We start from the raw sequence: 8,634 nt of genomic DNA on the forward strand, positions 1-8,634 counted from the left end.
CACAGTCACTCGTAATCAAGCAGCGTTGTGTCACACACATACCCACAGCCTGCAGCTTCATATCTTCATACGACATCAGCGTCCGGGTCAGCTCACCTCGCGCCACGATAATATTCAAATCTTTTGATTCGACCTCCGCAGAGGATCTGTCCGGTCAGGTGACGCACAATCCTCATTAACCCACCTAGACCTTCAGAATGGGAGATATCCCCCCATTTGTGCTGTGTGAGGGGGGATTCGCTGGGATACCTCACTTGTTATTCGCTCAGAATCGTAGATAATTAGATATAGCCAACTGGAGCAGGGATGCACGGCTGTCGCCGATGGCAGCTCGCGTTGTAAGTCGCTATCGCTGGCGTTGCGGTTGCAATAAAATTCATCAGCCAATTAAACACTCCGAGGTAAGAAAACCAGCCATTTTCCCCAGATCATCTGACGTCATTATGACGTATTTAGAGACCTTGCGTCAATCAGAATGATGATCTTTCTGTGTGCATAAAATAATCAGAAGAAAAAATAATGAAATCAAAATACTCAGCCATAAACAAATGCACTCAGAAAACCACACCCGCGACCACGCACAAAATTCCTTAATTAGCATAGGAAAGCAAAAACACGCACACGTGTAACACATTAATCCCCCAATATTCAATATTTTTGTAGTATATACTCTGTCATATATCAGATTGCAAAGAATGAACTGTTAGTGCGTGCTGAAGATAAATATATATCTAACTGCATAACTCTTTACTGCATAGAGTTATAACCGTAGCAAAAACAAAAAAACAAAAAAAAATCTTGGATATTTCACGTCTATCAAAACTTTTTAAAAATCACAGCACCTAGTTAGGACCAAAGATAGTAGAGAGTTAAGCGTCTTTGGTTAGGACACTATTAAAGGCGTGACGGATTTTTCTAGAATTTACTCTTTTTTTCATATTTCAAGTCTTGAAAACTGAATATGGTAAAGCCCATTATGAAGCATTCTTTCACACACTGATATGCAATGCTATATCAAAATAGAATGTGGTACATTGTATAAGCAAAGTACAGGGTATAGACATCTACAGGCATCATTATATATCGAATAAAAGCAATCCAATATGCAAATAAATACTTTCACAATAACATCTTTCATCATTCAAATTTACATGATAAAACTACTGGATAATGCCAGATTTTCAATGTTTACTCATTTATTGTATGCACACTTCTTCCTAGCATTAGGCTCTCTAATTCCTCTTTTTCCTCGTTGTCCTTTTACCCCTCCCCCTCCCCCCCCCCCCCCAAAAAAAGTAGGAAAACCAGGAATTTGAGTTTTTTCTCCATCCATCAAAATACTCCAAAACACAAGTTCAATACAGTACATTATACAAAAAAAAGAATAAAACAGCTTGAACAAGACTATCAAAAAGGAAAAAAAAATCAGAGAGTGTGTCGTATTAATAATGTAAAAGTTTACTAAAAAAAGATAACACCGAAGAGGGGATTTGTTTTGTTTTGTTTTTGTTTTTTGGTTTTTTTTTTTTTTGTTTTTTGGTGAGGTATTTTTTTTTTATTTTTAATTTTTTTTTTTTTTATAGAGAGAGAGAGCAGTCTTCACTTCACCTCCTCCCAGAATAAATGATTAGTCTAATGTCTAATCGACATGAGTAGTCTCTCTCTCTCTCTCTCTCTCTCTCTCTCTTTCTGGCGGTTGTGTGCCGTTACTAAGTACCCTGACAGTAACCCATGTAGGGCGGGAAAAAATTGCCGCAATCATTATTAATTTTACAAGCATGCGTTAGAGATACTTGAAGATTTGTTTGATTGTGAATTGTATAACATGTCTGTATTTCCGTGTGTGTGTGTGTGTCTTTGCGTGTGTGTTTCTATACAGTCACAAATGGATGAAATATCATTCATTCATGATTATCAGACAATCAAGGTAAACATGTTCTTGCCTGTGTGATGATACATGGATAATCTGAATGATGATGATAAACAACATAATATTAATTGCAATCTATTCACAGCTTTGATAACGATAATACGTTAAGAGAGGCTATCCTCAATACTAGTTGTTAATTAAGGCAAAACGAAACACCTATTACGTTGATGACAAACTTGATAGACGAATTTCCGTGTAATCTTGAAGGAAATTTTCCGATTTCATTAGAATGCCCTCCGATTAGACACTAAAATTCGGATTCAGCAGTGCTATATAATCAGGCTGTTAGTAAAATTGTACATAATCGTCACCCTAATTGTGATTGTATACAAATCTGTGACAGAACATCATCCTATCATCCTATATATATATACATATATATATATATATATATATATATATATATATATATATATCTTTCAAAACTGAATTTGCCATTATGATTTCTTTCCTTCTTTCAATCTCCACCGATTCTTCATATTCATTCACTCCCACTTACCTTTCGTCTTCTTCTTCTTCGTCTTCAGTTCTTCTCTTCTTTTTTCTCCTACTCATCTTTTTCTTATCTCACATTATTTTTTTTTCCTTTTAACTGATTCTATTCTCGATAATCTTGATTTTCTTTCATTCTGTTGTTTGTTTGTTTATTTTTTAATCCAGACTTCTTATCCACATGCCCATATTCTGGACTGTCCTTGGTTACTTTTTTTAAATTTTCATTTCATTTCAGTTTAGTTTGTTAATTTCATTTTCAACAAAGAGTGACAATGTAAAAACATGGAACGAAAAAAGAACAAACAATATCCTTTTTCTATGGATAACAATGATCCGTTGATGTGACGATTTGATTTGAATGTGTGTGTTATACGTGTTTGTGGTCGTGCATGTGTTTAGTGTTTATTAGGGGGGTTGTTTGTCGGTTATCTTGTTTTTCGTATGATTGCATGCATGGCATAATATTCAGTACAATCGAAGGCGTGTGTTATGGCCGGGGGAGGAATGTTATGTGATTGTGTTGGAGGTGGGAGTGTATTTTGCGACTATATAGACAGTGGAATGCACCCTTGGGCTGAAATGACTTGAACGAGGAAAAACAACAGAAAAATACGTAAGCACTAAATTCAAACAAATACTGAGTAGTTTGACTGCTATGTTGATTGATATGTCGATAAGTTGTAGAAATCGTGTGCAACTATTACAACACTTACTCCTTTCTCTCACGCGACTATATTGGTTATGCCTACGTTTTGCTTCCATGTCTTCGTGCATGAAGTTTAGTTTGATACCTTAGATGCTTAGGCTGTTTGGATTGTAAAATGCCACTCCCATTATCACAATCATCAGGAGGAGGTCGGGAAACAAATATATATTTTTCATGATAAGTTCGATATATCAATATAAGCCCTATCAATGTATTTTGTATTGTATACATAAGAGAGTTGAGTTCTTGACGCGTCTAAACGAAACACAAAATCACAAGGGACAAAAGCAACAAAAATCTCTTCTTTTCTTTTCTTTTTTTTTTTTTGGAGCTGACCAATTATGAATTCTGTATACATGTATTCAACGTCAGTGTTTGTGATTATGATCAAAACGGTTATTTTTTTTCTATGATTTTACTGATCCCTATCATTATTGATTCTTGTTTGTCATTTCACAATATTTCATTTTCGTTTTTCATAATTGTCTACTCACTGAGCTAGTAACCTTCAGTCATCTAGTCCCTAATATGTACATTTAAACCTACAGAAATGTAAAGACAAATCAGGGAAAACCCCCAACAAATAAAGAAATATACACTATGGATTATACACAACGTGTCCCGAAGATATCAAAAACTTACAGATTGTGCACTTGTATCAATATTCTGTTAACAAAATGAAAATACAGATTGAACTGAACTCTTTTATTTTTTACTGAGTTTAGGTCAGTATAATCTTTCGGTGAGAGCAAAGATAAATTTCTTATCGTCAGTACGGTGACTTTTTAGCAGTCAAGTAGATTTTCATCAAATCGTGTTTTAACAAAGTTTTCACTGTCTCTGACATTGTGTAAATAAAGAGAGATACGTTTGAAAATTAACTCTAAACGCTTCAAAAAATGTAATATTCGAGACATGACGTGATTAACCGTTTTTGATATTTCTCACAGTTGCTGTGTTAGAATAAAAACCTATAATAAACTGTTTATCAAGCGTTGTAATGTGCACATAGATTTTCTGATAGTGACAGCGTAAACCTCGGACCTTTTTATGGGGGAATGTTTTGATTTTTTTTTCGTATGTATTTTAACATCGTCGTGCTAGTGCTACTTAGACGATAGTGTTCGAGAAAATCTGAATTTGAGTCAGCATATTGGCAAGTGTCCTTCACATGCAACCATGACAACTGTACCGAGTAGTCCGCATTATTACTTAGACCTATCACCATGATCACTAATGCGTTAATTTCATTAATTTCACTTACTCCATTATACTTTTTTGAAGCTCTAGAGCGGTCAATATCTTTAATGAAAATCTTACAAAATAGAAGTTGTATGCATGTACGTTCAGGTCTACTATTTCCCCCTACGAAGATGTGACGGAAACGCAGAAGTCATCATTTTTCTTTTTGACTAAATTATGACGATTTTCTATCATGCCACTGGAGGGGCATTTGACACTCCGAACGAAAAGATGGACACATTTAAAGCAATCTATAAAAGCCTATCCTATAGTATAACAATTTATAGATCATGAACCCACAATTTCTTCTTTGATAGCTGTATGAAGAACGAATATTTATTGTAGACTAACAAGTTTTTCATTTTTGTCATTTATTCATGGAAGTTCATGGAAGAAAACTTCTTGGCGTGAAAGAGGACTTTAGTTAGGTACGTCAAAATCGTTAACAGACTCTGCGTAACCTATTTCGTGGCCTTTTTTTTTCATATACAAATATTAATACTAGTCTATGTCTCATCTGATGCACGTCACGAGACCGACACCCACGAGTCATACAGCCCATGACTTATACAGCCCACGAGTCATGCAGCCCATGAGTTCGACACTGAGCAAACAAGGTCCACGAGACGGACTTATCTGATCAAATCCCGTGTTGCATCTGTCGAACTCGGGGGCTGCTTTTGCCGAGTGTCGGTATCATGGGCTTTATTTGCCCAGTGTCGACTCGTGGACTGTATGACTCATGGGTGTCGGTCTTGTGGGATGACCCCGTCTTATCTAGTGTAATGCAGTCAATAACCTAGCTTGGAAAAAAATACAGAATCTGTCTAGATGCCGTAGTCACGGTACATTATGGTGGGAAAATTGACTAAAATGTCACGAAAATCTTGAGTATAGGCAACGAAATTACTTACTCAGATTGTGAACAACTCATAAAGCAGCAATAAGTCCACTTCTGTACAGCGCTCTCAGAGTACGCATCTCTGTATTTATATAATAATAAATTGTCTTTGCCATGCCAGGTGTCTCTGACACACCTATACGCCAACGTCAGACAGGGGGTCGAGGAGTAGGTTATTGGATGAATAATCGACATTTGCATTATGATATTTTCACACGAAATACGAGGAAAAACTCGCGGTCTTTGCTCTCTTATCGTGATGGTGATGAGGACAGCTGCCTTGATATAAAAAAAAGGCCTTTATGCCCCGGAATCGGTAATGCCGTGCAACACAAAAAAGGTTTTGACTCTGATGTGAAGGATTTACGCGGGAAAGCTTCCTGCTGCTATTTGACGTTACCATTAGTGGTAGGCCTACATGACCGCCCGCAATCGCCTACAATAAATGCCAATATACCCTCACAGATATAAACCTACTGGATATTGAATGGGCTACTTACGATTATTTCCCGTCGCAGCTGATTATCGAAGAGAAAAAGACGAAACATCATGATTCATTGACGAAGGCGTTGTTAACAATCCTCGTTAGTTCGCCTGGCGTAGCCTCGTTGATGGTGAGTGATCGACTTCGACAAGGCTTCCGCAGCCGCAGTGCACAGTACGGTACTAGACATCCTTTGACTGCTGTTTTTGAGCGAGGAAAGTTTCAAATTAAAAAAAAAAATGTTGTTTACCGAGACGGCTATAAGCGAGTACAATCGCTGGCTTAAGGTGGGCCGGAAACCCTATCCCCCGAATGTGTGGCAGAAAGTAATTTATATGCATGAGTTCGAAAGCCGATCCGGTTTGTAAAGTGCGGTAAATTACTGAACCTCCTCAGTCCCGTCCGTTTGAGTTCATGTCGGTCTACTCACAATGAATGCAGAGGGTTAATCTGTAGCCAAGGATCGCTCGGGTTTCGACGGTGGAAGGAAAAGGACCGAAGTACACGAAAACAATACAACACATGTTCACGAGTTGCACGTTTCAATTTCACAAACTGCCTCGTTGTCATGGCTACCCCGTTAACAGCGGCGTTCTAACTAAAACGCCCACTGCCTCGACAAGGGTTATACCGTGCGTATGAATAGAATAAGCCGTCACTTTGTGTAATGGATGTTTTATGTATACACTTAACGCGAAGGTAGATCATTAGTTTAAAGATCAATTTAGATGCAGAATAATTGTGGGATGCAAGCAAAAACAAACATTAAAATAGTACCGAGCAAGTACATTTCATACGATATATAGTGCTACTTTGTAGCTGATTATTTCCATACTGCGGCTAACAGGACTTGTAGATACGGAACAACTGTGAAGTATCAAACAGCAAAGATAAAAACGAGCACACTATAGCTTTAACAGTGATGATGTTAATGGAGAGGGTGTTAATCTGAATCTCAAATTGGCACTGAAGTTCATTTTATAGGATGTCTGTAATAGCCTAAGTGTTATGTAGCCATTCTGCTGTCCTTTGCGTGGTAGATGCCGTGTCTATACTATCCATTTATTTTCAGAGCCTTAGTTGTTTCGTCTCTTAATGGCTAAAGTTGATTGAAATTTCATACGTCAATAGGCCTACGTCGTTTTAAAACGGATATAATAGATCAGAGATTTCTCAAGATGAATTTATCAAGAATACTCACGTTTGAAAAGAAAAAACCCTCTAAATAACACGTTTTGTGACTTTTGCATGCAATTTAATCTAAACGTTGAATTAAAAACAAAATCTTGAGGCTTTTGTTTGTGAATGTATGTGTGTTTTTATATCTCCTCTTTTCTTCTCACAAAACAATCTAATTTCGAGGAATTCGTTTATTTTTAGCTAAATATTTTGAATCAGATTTTCTATTTGTCATATGATATGATAAATTTGATGTCACATATATGATGTGATATGATATGAGATGATATAATATGATATGGTATAATATAATATAATATGATACGATATGATTATTTTGAACATTAGTTTCGCATGTATACATTATTATGTATATATCTAGTATTGTTGTATATGTTGTACTTTCGCTTGAACTTGTATTAACAGGAATGTCCCAGTGGAAATAAAATTTCATATGAAACACTGAAACATATGATTTGCAATTGAATTGTAAAAAATTATTTTGTACTAAACGTATAGAAATATTGGGTGAAAGAATAACGCAGTTCGCGGTATTTCATGTAACATATAGACCTATACTATAACGCCAATTTGTGTTCCTGTGTGACAAACTTTTCTTATAGGATGTCTTGTTTACATCGATTACATTATGTGTTTTAAATAGAGTGGAATGGCAAAAGGATATCAGCAATTCCATATGATATGTCACTTTCTCGGTCGCTGTCTACACTTCTAATATGGCTAATAGTCTCTGTGGGCTTGATCTTTAATGTATCGATTGATCTAGGCTTTTTAGTTTTAGTTGTCTCGTCTCTTTACTTCTATTTCTGTTTCCTCTCTCTCTCTCTCTCTCTCTCCCTTTTTCTCCTTCTATTCTCATTTCCCGCACACTTGTAGTTAAGTTATTCACCTATTTTTTCCCCCTGTAAGGTGCCCACATAGTACAAGCACAGTCTTTTGAGTCACAGTGGGTACCTCCACTTTTTTTTCGCAGAATGTATAAATATGTTTGTATGAAAAATGACTCACTTTGTAATGACTTCTGACAAATGTTATTCTTTGCTATCTATGTATCATTCATTCAAACTCATGTCGAATTTACACTTTTTGTACATTCTGTTGAAAGAAGTGAAATTAAACCTTTGAATTAGATTAAATTGAAAAATCGTCAATCTAGTCAATATACATTTACAGCAAATGACAGTTAAATCTGAAAAATAATGTTAAAAATTTTGAATATATATGTATGAAAGTTAGCCAAAACATCTTCTGCTGCTTTATGATAGGTGTGATTTTCAATACTTTATTCATGTCATAAATTTCTCCAAATAAAACCAAACACGATTCTTCCTCATATCAAGTAATGATTTGAACACATATCCAGTAGATGAATGGATGGATGGATAGATAAATAGATACACAGATAGATAGATGAATAGATATATTTGCTTGTTAACTCCCGCACGACAGTAGAGATCAACTCGCCATTTTAAGTGTACATAAAGATACCCTGCATTACGTATTTGTCTGTTGCCATTGATGGAAGTATTTAATGTCAAAATTAATCCTAAATGTACTGAACAAAGGGCGTGCGAAACAGATTCAAGAAAATGCTTAATGTATACCTTTGCAGTATTTACATCGCATCTTCACCTGTTTCCTTACCTCGTACTACAGGAGTGACAGTATGAAGGACG

This window comes from Diadema setosum, chromosome 21 (assembly GCF_964275005.1).
Source record: "Diadema setosum chromosome 21, eeDiaSeto1, whole genome shotgun sequence".
NCBI lineage: Eukaryota > Metazoa > Echinodermata > Echinoidea > Diadematoida > Diadematidae > Diadema > Diadema setosum.